Raw genomic sequence first — 12,957 nt, 5'->3', positions numbered from 1 at the left:
CTCAGCACCATTTTATGGGACTGCATTAGAACAAGAGCAGGGAATTTCCCATCTGCTGTGCAGTCTATACATGTGAGCTTTGCAGGCTCAACCACATCACAAACTGTGAGAGGTAAACTGCGTGCCTGTATTGACTATATAATTATCTCTCTCTAGGAAAATACAAAAAGAGAGCTATGAATCTTCTCTATTGCTAAAATATCTGAAGATCTTAACTTCAATCTCCCTGTGGGTATAATATGAGTAGCAGAAAATAAAATAAGCAATATCCATTACTCCTTGCTAATGTGAAAAAAGTTGTAACTATAAAGGAATAAAATGGTCACTGATATGAAGGCATGGGCTTCTAGCAGTTAACACCCTCAGTTTAGAAGTGTGCCAACTTTGTCAAAATGAAAAAAAAAATTCTTTATGCCACTGTAAGAGAAATTAATACTCAAGTTATAATCAGATGAAACAGAAAATTAAATCCTCAGTACTGCAATTCCAAGTTACACAATCCTTTCTGAGACTCCAGATGTACAGACCATGTTTTACTTTCTCCATTTGGAAGGTAGCTCAGAATATCAACTCTGAGAATAATGCCCTGGGCTACATTTTCTTGGCTGCTGAATACACATATACATCCAATTAGCCTGACACGTACAAAAATTTCTCCAGTAAAAGTCTGAGTACTAGTAATACCACAATGACACCGCATTGACTTCCTAAAAGACACTGTGAAAAAGTTCAGAAACTCTCTGAAGTAAAAAGAAAACCCCAGGGAGATCTCTAAGTATATGATCTTCATTGTACTTCTTTTTTTAATCTTTTCCAGATGCCAGAGTAAAAATATCACATTTCTAATGTTGCTTACCTTAGCTATCACTGTTCTGAACTACGAGAAACCATGATGATTTTTTTTTTTGCATTTTTCATACTATGCTGTCACTCCTTACTCTCCCATTCTTTCTCAATTCTTTTCAATATCAGAGCTGGAGATTAACCTTCACAGTTGCTAGGGTGATTCAGACTTTCAGAGGCAAAATCAATCTGATCAACCTGACTTGACCCTAAATAAGATATTTAGGGGATGAGTAAGTCAGAACTAATGTATCTTTTCATGTGCATGCTTGTGTGATTATTTTTTTAAAGAAGTTCCTTTTAGCAATAACACCACCTTCTCTAATCTAACTTGTCTGAGCCTTTCCACTTATTTTTTCAGTACTGAGTTAATTCTTCTGTAAAACTAATGGCTTGTCCAGAAACACCACCAAGAGGAGAATCTCTTGGCTGGACTGTAGTTTTTCTGAATGTAAGTATTCACAGAATCAGAGAATTAACTAGGCTGGAAAAGAATTTTGAGATCATCAAGTCTAGCCTATATCCAAGTCTTCAAACTCAGAGAGCAACACATACAGTCTGTGATACATGTTTTAGTCTTGCCTCAGTATTTTTGAAGAGTTGTTATTATCCACAGGTTTTCCATTAGACTAACTGATCACAGCCTCCCCCAAAACACATCTAGAGCTAAAAGCACACTTGTACCTATTGCCTCAAAAAAATGCATCCTTGTCAAAAGTGGTCATTGGCTGGGATTCCTGTTTATAAATGTGACAAGCCAAATTCATTCTCTGGGGGCTGGGGAGGTACTTGAAGGAAGGGGTTATCCCACTGAGTCCCCAGTCAGGCAGTTCTGTGTTTGGATCCTCAGAGAAAACCAGTGTCTGTATACAGCTCACTAAGTTCTCAAAACATTCATTCCCATTGCATAAAGCCTGCTGAGCCCTAGAGAAAATTGCCAAAGAGATGTATTTGTCACTTGCTTATGTGTTTCTTTGAGTTACCAATCCACATGTATGAACTTTCTGAAACATAAGGATCTTTTGCCTCTTCAGTCTGGTTTATCGGGTGCAACCTTTTAATCTTCCTTCTGCCTCCACGGTATTTCATTCTTTTATTATTATATTAACTCACTTTAGTATTTTCATTCATGAAAATATCTATCCCTTGCCTTGTTGGGTCTCTGCTCTCTGCAAGAAAAGGCAAAATTCTGTCTGGTGGGCATGGAAATAAGTTGGAAAATGATGATGAGGTAAGATTCAGTAATATTTAAGCTTTATGTACACAAGAACACGGAAGAAGTTACAATAAAAAAGACAACAGGAGGCTTGGAGTTTTAAAGTTACCTAAGTTAAGGTTTCCTAAAAAGAACTGTTGCAAACTAAATATGAAATTAACAAGGTGTCATGGTTTGACGCTGGTGCAATGCCAGCGCCCCCATGAAAATGTGCCTTCCCCAAATAAATGCTGTGAGATGTGATTAGGAACAGAGCAGAGTAGGCTCAAGCTTAGAAATAAAGGAAAAAGAACTTTATTAAGCTACTACTATAATAAAAGACACACACTAAATTTGAAATGAAAACCTTCTAAAACATTCCTCCTCCCCCACCCAAACTCTAACAAACCACAGTGAGACACAACTTGGACTCTCAATCAAGTCATCACCCTTCAGATAATCAATACTCAGTCCATCAAGGGAGAGAGGAGTCTCCCTTATACCATAGACCCCCAGGAAACATAATTGTTACTTCTTGTGTTTCCATGTTATACATGGCACCGCCCGGAGAAAATCTGCCAGTGTGACACTCTCTTTTCTGTGTCACAGTGCTCTCACCACCGTGCATGGACAGACTGCTCATAGGGCTCCTTTAAGGATACTTTCCCACGGACCAAAAGAACAACAGTTCAGTTTCTCATTTTGGGACCACAGTCCCCCCCATTCCCCCCGCCCCCCCACCCTGACCCCGGGGCTGAGGGTCTCGAGAACAGAGATCTTCATCTTCCTGAAGACAGAGGAAATCACTAGACCCTCCTCAGCTTTTCTCTGTTCACTCCATTCCTGTGCTGGTAGTCGCTGAAGCAGGTCTCTTAGCTGCATTCCCCTAAGAATGCAATCTTTGTTGCAGGAGAAAGTGGTTCAGTTTATGGCTAACAAGAAAAGTCTAGCTAAAAGCCACTTTATCATCTGCTCTTACCTAGAATTTCTTCTTCTAACATCTCAGTTCCCAGACTGTCTCTCTTCTCTTTCAAATTGAAAAGGACTAATATTTTACAAAGCTTTCATTTCCCAGGAAAAGGTTAAAAGTCTTGGACTCCCCGGACAGCTGAAATCTCAGCCCAGAACTCCAACTCCCATGGCTGGGCACCTTCCCCACCTTCTCCTTCTCCTCTGCCAGCAAATTCCAGATACAGTCAGGTTCTCTATCTCTTTCCCTCTTTGGGTCGGGGGGAACAAAGGTATCTCAGTTTCTCTCCAACCTTCCGTCCACAGGGGCTGGCCTGGTTCCGGTCCCTTCACACCCTGGCCTACCTCTCCCAGGCCACATGGCATCCCCTTCCCCACCCAGCCCATGGCTGGGCAGGGGAGGTCTGCACGGCACTCTGACCGGAACTAAAAAGAGAGAGTTCCCCTGGCAGTTCTCTGCTTTTAACCCCCTGTGTTCTCAGAGGCATGTCTAATGCCTTCAGTGGTCACTCTAAGTGCTAATAGCCAAACCTGACCACTGATTGGTTTGACCCTAACTTCCTAAAAATATTCACTTCCCTGTCAAACCATGACACTAGGTCACAGTATTGCTTTAAAAGCATATTTCAGCATAAGCACTCTCCTCTGTGAACTACATTTGACTGCTAACAGAGTTGTAAAATAAGAGAGAAGTAGAGTGTCTTGTGATATATCAATCTAATAAAACTGTATCCTTTACCTTAGAGATATATTGTGGAATAGCTCTTGAGGCTGCCTGTGAAGCTCACCTAGAGATATAGTTCCTTGTGATTTCACCAGGAGCAGCAGAAGAATGTTTTCCTTGAAAGGAACAGTAAGATGTTTAATGGAGATACTTAAAATGTACTAATTGAGTTAAACATTTTGTAGAGGACTTCTCAGGCCCAAAGAGACATAGTCCAGTTTTAACAATATCTGAAACAGCAGAAAAAAAATGAAATACTTTCAGATAGCTGTCTTATTTTTCCATGGAAGTTTTCCCTTTTAGCCAAGAAATCTGGGCTGTGCAGGATCTGAAGTACATGACCTGTCCAAAATGTTCTTTCTTACAGATTAGGATTCTTCTAAGAGTTTCTATGTAAATCTTATGGTATCATCCTCATCAATGTGACTGTAACATGATTCATAGATATTTGGAAGTGCTTTTGGGAATAAAAGAGAGAGAGAGGGAGATTCAGTGGTGTTGCAGTCACATTGCAGGTATCGAGACAGTTTGCTCTGAATAACTGTGAGCGGCTTCTGTTCGTACAGGGTTCCAAGGAGAAGCTTGTGATTCTGTTAGGACCTTTAAGTTACTAACATGTCTTTAATAATAATTGAGTTATATATGTTTATGTAATATAAAAATGGTTCTACATTGTTTCATCTCAGCACGAGCACTTACTCTGGATGACTAATGTTCTGGGTCCTGAAATTTATAATGGAAAGGCTGACACACACTCTCAATCTTATCTATCATAGCACTATGCAAAAGGGAATTATATAATTAAAACATTATAATGATCTCTATTGCTCAGTGGGCAGTTACAAGTCCCACAGGAGTCAGGCCAACTGTGTTATCAAGGTTTATTCAGTCATCTCTTAGGAGCAGCGGGCACATTTTGCTAAATATAGTGTGGTGTGCTAATAAGTGCTCCGTGTGGAACATTGCACTGGGATCACTGTGCCACAGAGCTGGAGTGCAGTGCATGGGATGTTAGCCCACCTCCTTTTGGCTGAGATTTTCAGAAAGAAGTGCTTAAACTTAGACTGCTAAATCCATACGCTGGCATTTACATAAATAGCCTGATTTTTCAGAAAAGCAATACCAAGAAATTCTCTTCTATTAAAGTAATAAAATAGAAAAATGTCTTATAACAACAAGGAAAGATGTTATTATTTCTGGAAATAGTGCTCAAATGGATAAGCACATTTCTGGGGAAAGAAGAGTAGAACCACAACTTTTGGTTTCCCCATCTTAATTAATTGTGGAGTGTAAATGCAGTTTCTGAAAGAAAGTCACAAAATGGTTGTGGTGCAGGATAGACCTCAACACTATGGCTGGTCTGTATATGATATATTTTACAGAGATAGGCAGGAATCTTTGTCTCAATCTGTACCTCTCTGTTTAGGCCTGAGATCCAAAAGCAGAAAAATAGATGAGTAGGACCTGAAAATCACATCTTTTGATCAGCTCCAGGACCATTTACTGATCTTATTCTGGTTTCTGGTAAACAGATATTTACATGAGTAGACTACAAAGCTTTGCACCAGCAGAAGACTTCACTGGCTAAAGTACCAGAGATGGGAAGTAAAAGTGCTTGATCCAGTGCCTGAACTGGGGTGCCCAACACCATTTCAAGTTATACCTGAGGCATTTGCTTGGGGCTGGCAAATACAACAGAGGACCTGCAGGAGATTCATACACTTGCATTACAGCAAAGGGGAACTATCAGGAGACCTGTAACACCCAAAACAGCACTGAGGGCTTGCCTCTGCCTCCTGGGTGGTCTACAACAGTTTGAGATGTGTCAGCATATGTGGGTCCTTGTCTGTAGCTGGCAGCTCCACAAAAGATCTCTGATGCTGCAGAACACTGCAGATGGCTCTAGAGCCCACTGTGATAATAACTGATCCAAACTCCATGGATGGTGGGTGGCCAAAATGCTCAGGCACTGCTGAGTTCACTAACTCAGGTCTTTATGAGCCACTGCAGAAGTTTAGATGCTGGGTTCATGTGCAGGCATTTAATGTACCATAACCCAGAGCCAAATGCCACCTGAGCTGGCCATGCAGGACAGAGCAGTGGGCACAGCCAATATTCCTAAAGGGCAAAGCTGCAATGGTGGGGCCCATGTCAAGGAATGCATATCTTCTGTCTGCCTTCTCAATCACTCTGGAGGTTAGAGAAGCCGACCCCTGGGTTTTTATTAGAAAATAAGGTCCCTACAGCTACTCCTGGCATAAAGGGAGTAGCATAAGATCTTGCAGCAGCTGTTCTTAACTGATGTAGTAAAACCCCATGTTGTGATGTGCCTTAAACAGGAAATCCCATAAATACATTTCAAAGGGCACTGGGAAGAGGGTAAAGGAACAACAGGTCAGATTTGACAAAAGTCTATTTGTTTAAAAATCCAAAGCAGATAAATTCATTCATTTATTTATTTTTAATTTTTGTTAAACAAATAAGAGACGTTGGAACTAGTAGCAAACACATTTATCTGGATAAAAATACATGCAGAAATCAAGACAATGCCAAACCCAAGCCATGTTCATTAAGCTGGGCTGACTAAAAGCGAACAGAGTAGTGAGGCCAGCTGGAGAGCATCCAAGAGACTGGAGGAAAGGGCATATGAGAGGAGACATTTTAACAGCTTCAAGTGAAGCCTCTCAGCAGGCTGTAGAGGTGTTGATACCCAAGTGAGAGACTCAACTCTAACAGGTGAAAAAGGCTGTCAGCAAAGAGTACATGGAAGCTTTAAAAGTAGAAACAAAAGCCAATAGTCTTCTGTTTACACAATAGAGTGCTTCTGATACTGAAGCACAGGGCAACATCTATTTATAATCCAAATAAATCTTGTGTTCTGGTATTTGGAACTGTCCTTTTTCAACATATTGGGAAGCAGCAGCCACAAGGCTGCATTAAGAAATACTGATTTAGATCTGTATTGTTTTGGTCCATGTATTTTCCTCCTTAGTCACTTGCCAATTATGACTTTTGAAAAAGAAAAAGGTTTATTTTTCAAAGCTGTCTTATGTGGAGTTCATAAATGTTGTGACAGGTGATACCTAGGCTGTGCTTTTAATGCCTTTGAGCTAAACTCTTGCCTCACTCTTTTTTCCACAAACCGTCAAAGTTTCCAAGAGTCCATCAATATCTGTGATAGGTGATATGCAGGTGAGATCCCCAGATGGTATGTCCCAGGAAAGTATATATAATTTAGGCTATCCAGCTCCTTGGGCCTGGTGCATTCTCTAGCTGTATCCTAGCCCAAGTTTTGTCTCTGGTGCTCTTTCTTTTTGCAGAGGAAAAAACGGTGATGAATGCCACAGTCTGCCAGTTTGAATATGAAGGCACTCAGATTGAGAAGCTAGGGGGACTGGGGAGTAGGGATGGTGGTGACCATGGAGTCCACCTCCCACAAAGTTTAGAAATTGTCAAAAAAACTACATGACTATCATATGCAGACATACTATAACAGTAAAAGGGGTTTTAGCAAGACTGGTGGGATCTGTACCTCTGGCAGTCACATACAAGAAGGATTCTCCCAGACTGGCTTCTTTGCTCTCTGAGAGTTTGCAGAGATGCCAGTTAAGCAAGCAATTTTTCACAATAAACCAAGGCTATTTTTATGGAATCAAGAGGGTTGGAACTTGATGTTCCTTAAGGTCCCTTAAGGTCCCTTCCAACCCATACCATGATTCTCTGATCCAAAGATACAGGCTTCTTTAGTGTAGTTGTATTATTTTATTTCTGATGGCTGTACTCATAGTCATATTCTGGACAACTGGCAACTCACCTAGAACAAGTTATTATCTATTGTCAGCTGCTACAAAACAGCTCCCCAGAGTATGCTGTTAGTACTAAGTACGGTATGGAGAATTTCTCTTTGAAGTCCTGGGGTACTTGAAACAACAGGTCATGAACTAAATGGCCTCTAGGGATCTTTTCCAGTCTCATTTACTATGGTTCTGTGTGTTCACATCAGATTCACTTGTAAGAATGCTTAAAGTTTTGAATGATTGTCCTGCTGAACTGAGGATTTGGGGTTGACCTTTACATCCTCTAAACCTTCTTGGAAAGATACATACTGGGATAGAGTGAAGCAGCAGCTGATTATTCCCTCTGGACAGCTTTCCTCCAACCTGGTCTTCAGTCAGAGGAATCACCACATCCTCAATATCTTTTGTGTCTGTGGGGGAGAGAAAGCCAGCATCAGCAGTTGGCCTAATGACAATGTATTGAGTCTTAAAATTCCCCCCCATCATAAATTATTGCACTGTCTGTAACAAAAGGATCAGGTCACTCATTATCTAATGCAACCTGAATTTTCAGCAGCTTTGAATACTTTCCCCATTCAGAGACAAGCTCATCTTCTCCGTAAAACTACCCACCAGCTACACAGATCCTGCTGTCCTAATAGATTCTAATGTTTTTCATATATAGAAGTACTAAGAAAAATTAGCAAAATGCTCCTATTCAGAGCTTGGCACTGCACCATTTCAGCATTTGTTGCCAATTAATATTGAGAGCTTCTTCATAGGAAGACATTACTTTGCAATAGCTGAAGTCCTACCAAATATAGGGAAACCCATGGCTATTAACCCTTCAGCAGATGTTGAATCCAATTAGGTGCTCAGTAAGCACTGTACTATAATGTTCTGCAAGTAGCAGCTAGTGGCTAGTGATTTCTAAAAATATTTCAATTTTTTAAAATTATGGGTTTTCTCAGTGAATCATCATTGTTTCACCAAGAAACCCTCAGCTACGTGAAGATGACTGCTTAGATCTGCATTCACAATTCTTTGTGGCCAGTCCATTGCTGTGACAGGAACAATTACATTAAAACATACAGTGAAACCTGAAAAATATATATAGTCACTGTCCTCAATTTATTTTCCTGTCCTCTTTAATCCAGCAAGATTTGTACTGGTTTCATAGAGGAGTGCTTCCTGAATGGATCAGGACTCTGTCATGAAATAATGAACCAGCTTCTTTGAAAGAAAAGCAGCTTTGAAGAAAACAACTTTATTTAGAAATGTTACAATATATATGTATATATATGGGACTATAAGATTGTTGCATCTATTTTTTCCAATTTTAGTATTAAAGATCTATATTTTTTTTTAAAAATTGCTGCCTACAAATTAACTGGACTTTCTCAGACTCACAAATTCCGCTAAATACCAGCTTCTTTCTATTTATAACTCTGCTTTTGAAAGATTTATTTGCTTTTCCAGTTCTACTTATCTGGAACCACAATAACTAATTTTCAGAACATTACATGACGGGAAAAACAATTACACAAATTAGAGAAATAAATAGTTGCTAAGGAAAACATACCTGGTAAGGCAGATAATTATTTCATGGCTGACACACTTTCCATCAATTTCATGGCTGTCACACTTTCCAGGGATGCTGCTTCTGTAGTTGTTCCACTGAATGAGCAGATTTCAGATAGAACAAATCCTCTCTGAACACTGCTAATATAAGAAGCCAATTCTTATTATGAGAGGTCAGACTAGTTCTGCTCTCTGAATTCCACCTCTGAAATGAACTTATCCAAATAAACAAACACCAGACTGAGTTTTTCTTCTGCCATTGACTGGAAATCTCTCATATAAGGAAGAGCCTGGTGGAAGCGGTTTAATGTGTTTTGTCCTTCCGCATTTTATGAGTGCAGATATAATCCTGTGCAATATTAGTCTTATGACTGATTTAATAGGGAATAGAAAATATACTGGAAAGGCTGTCCATTATGCAGTCAGGAATAAATAGGCCTCTTAAATGACTGTTCTAAGACAGTGTTTAATTTAGATGCCCTGTAGTGATATATGTAGTGATAGACTGACCAGCAAAGTACTTCCTGGGCAGATGTACTCTACTGACTGCAAGTCACTGGCAGCAGCACAATTTTGTTTGTATAACAACACTTAATGCTTAATCTGTATATTGTTTGATGTTCAAAGAGCTGACACTTTTTTTTATTCTTCTTCTGTGCATAACATATACTCAAGTGCATATATACACATGAATAACACATTTACCATATTCATATGTAAAGCAGATGCAACTAACTGTCAGGACAATACAGAGGCCAAATCTAGTGTGATAGCCACATGGAAATTATATTCAAGGTTTACAGTACTGAAATGCAGAATATACTGTTTTATTCTGCCCTGGCAATGCAGTTTGAGGTAACAAAAAAAAAAAAAAAAGAGGTGTCAAAAAGACAAAGTTTCATTAATTACTCTAGATCCAAAATAATTTAAAAATTCTAAGAAATTCCTGGTTACCTGCAACATTACTTGTACACACCTACACCAGAAATGGAAAATATTATTAAAAGTATAAATATGAATTTAAATGTTGAGTTTTGTATTTAAATCTGCCACTATTTCAGTGTGTTCAGATTAGATAGCAAAGAAAATTGTGGAGTTGGAGTGCAATGGTCTTAATGTGTTTAACACTTGTCTAAGAAACAAGCAGACAGGAGAGTGTTAGTAAATGTTTATGCATTTCAGAAATGCCTTCTGCATCACATACTATGTACTCAGACTATGAATGTACATAGCAACAGTGCTGATTGAAAACAACCCATTTAATTACTGTGATATATGGAAGCACACACTCTAAATGCAATTTGTTGGTGTATTTTGCACGTAAATGATCTTAAGAGAATCATGGTTAGAAGAGTTAGAATAAGGAGTTAAGGATGAGAACAAAATCCTGCTGCCCTTGGAGTCAATTAATTGTTTGCTCTTGCCAGCTCTTAATCTTATTTTTCACAAAGAAATTAAGCAAAGATGGTCAGCTTAGAGGAAGGGGAGATACTCCCCTCAGCAGCATCTAGGTCTGTGAGGGAGAGTATATGAGATTCTTGCAGACCTGAGAGACCCCTTGCTTTCAGTCTCCACTAATGTAAATCCACTTGTACCAATTCATCAAATTATTTAAACATTTTAAAACAATATTTCTGAGTGATTTAACTTTTACATAGAATAATGCATATTTTCTTCCAGCTTCATTTTTTGCATTGCTTTTAACTATTAAGCAACTATTATAAAATCTTGATTATCCTATGATGAAAAAATCTACAGTATATTGTAAAAAAATGCTGTTGTAGTGCACAAGTGACAAAAATACCTCATTTGCATTAATTCATTCCTGTGGAAGGATATTTCATTTTAATCCCTGATGTCCATTCTTATGAAACTATTTTCCACACCACAATTATACTCATGTTCTTGGTGTGTTCATGCAGGGAACTAAAATTTTAAAAATGTATTATTTCTCAGAAATATTGCTTTTCCATATCAGACCTGGATAGGAAGAAATCCAGTTCCCCATGCCAAAATGATGCCAAAAGAGAAAATCCAGCTCAACAGCTGGGCAAGGGGATTTAACAGGCCAAGAGTTTTATCAGTGGAGGAGATGTTGCTTTTGGAAAGTGCATTCTATCAATACCAGACAGCTGGAACTGTGCCGTGCCCCAAAGAGGAGCTGACTCGCTTCCAAAGTGTCTGGAAATGTCAGCACATATCTTCTGGTTATCACTTTCTTTTCAGCATTTGGGTTCTTGTGTAGATGACAGGTGTGTTGTAGAAATGAAGCTCAGGAGACACAAGTCCTCCTGCCGACAGGTTCTTGATCTCCCAGTCCTGCGGAAAAGTGCCCAGGAGCGGTCCTCTGATACATTATCCGCTATCGGTCACTTCCACCCCGGCTGGAAACCCCGCCATGACTCTGCCAGTCGCGTCGTGCACGGAGCTCAAAGGGACCCAGTGTGGCCCCGGAATGTCCCCGGCCGCTCCGAGCGGGGGTCCCCAGCTCTGCGCTGAGGCATGGCCCCATCTCTCCCTCTCTCCGCCCTTCCTGGCCCTGTTTTCCATCTCGGCCCCACAGCGGTGGCCCCGGGGCCCAGCGGCAGCCTCGGCAGGCGGACAGACGGACTGTCGGTCTGACGGTCGCCGCTCCTGCCCGGCGCCGCCACCGGGGGGCGCTCCGGCACCGCGGATGGTCCCGGTGCGGCGGGGCCGCGGCGCTGGGGCTGCGGGACGAGCGGGGCCGCGGCCGGGAGAAACCCGCAGGGCGGGGGAACCCTCCCTGTTAACCCTGCTCCTCGCTCATCTCTGTTCCGCGTCCCGAATTCGTGCACCCGCTCTGAGGGGACGGTGACATCCCGTATTTTAGCCCGAAGGAGTCCCGGAGGACCGCGAGCATTACCGGACATGCCGCCCCCCACGGGTGTGGGAGCAGCCCCGCTGCTGGCGCGGGGCCCCCTGGGATGCTCTGTCTGGGCCCTCGGGCAGAGAAGGGCCCGGCTATTTCTCCGTGTCACACTCTGGCTCGGCGCGCTGCAGAGGCCGGGACACGTCGGGTGGCCCGGGCAGGCTCCCGAGAGCGAGTGATGGGAGACCCTCGCGGAGCCTGTCCCGCAGCGGATTATCCGATTTTGGAAGGTGAAGTTCCTGAAGGCACAGAATTTCAGACATGGGCTACGGGCGCGGATTTTCCGCGGCGTCCGAGGGAGGGTCGGTGCGGCCGTGCGCCCCGTCCCTCAGCCCGCCCCAGTTTGTGCTCGAAGTAAAACACCCATGTGGCGGAGGGCTGTCGGGGGGGAGCGTGTATTTAATGCAGGTTTAATGTATGTGTGACTGCACAGCGTCGAGGCCTGACACACCTGACCGGTGTCACAATGATTATTATCACCTTTGCCCTCAAGGCTCCTGGCCGCGCCACCGGGAGTGCCCGCACTTCTCTGCAAGACTGTGCAGGGGAGCAGCCCAGCCTCGGGTCCTCCGCGGGGGCGGCGGGGGCGGCGTGGAAGCCCCCGCCCGGGGACACCCTCCGCGCCGCCGTCCGTCGAAGCCTGCCCGGCGACTCAATTTTTCCACTGCCCTCGCGTGTCCTCCCCTTTTGGGAAGCCTAGGGGGGGAGGGAGGGAGGAAGGGGGCGGCGGGCTGGGCCCCTGCCTCCGGGCGCGCTGCCGCCGCGGCTCCCGTCTCATGCCGCAGGAATGCGCGGAGGTATGCGCCAGTTTCCAGAAGTGGATCCCCTTCCTTGCTGGAGCACAGCAGCGCATATATCACCCGGTGGCAGCAGTCCACCTTCCCTGAAGTTTCGTAACCGCTTACGAGGGTAAATTGAGAGTTGGGAACAGCCCTCTATTAAGTAGCAGATTGAGAAGAGGCTCTTCCCACTTGGAGAA

The 12,957-nt window shown here is 42.6% G+C and overlaps 1 long non-coding RNA gene across 1 annotated transcript; it reads right to left on the bottom strand.

Moving 5' to 3' along the window:
* Positions 1–7,488: 7,488 nt before the first annotated feature.
* LOC137470460 (uncharacterized) lies at positions 7,489–9,125 on the bottom strand. Its single transcript, XR_010997071.1, has 2 exons — positions 9,090–9,125; positions 7,489–7,938 (listed from the first exon to the last, which is right to left on the bottom strand). It is a non-coding gene; the product is annotated as an uncharacterized lncRNA (long non-coding RNA).
* Positions 9,126–12,957: the final 3,832 nt, after the last annotated feature.

The sequence above is a fragment of the Anomalospiza imberbis genome, chromosome 3, assembly GCF_031753505.1.
Source record: "Anomalospiza imberbis isolate Cuckoo-Finch-1a 21T00152 chromosome 3, ASM3175350v1, whole genome shotgun sequence".
Classification (NCBI taxonomy): Eukaryota; Metazoa; Chordata; class Aves; order Passeriformes; family Viduidae; genus Anomalospiza; species Anomalospiza imberbis.
This window is presented reverse-complemented; position numbering and strand designations above follow the sequence as displayed.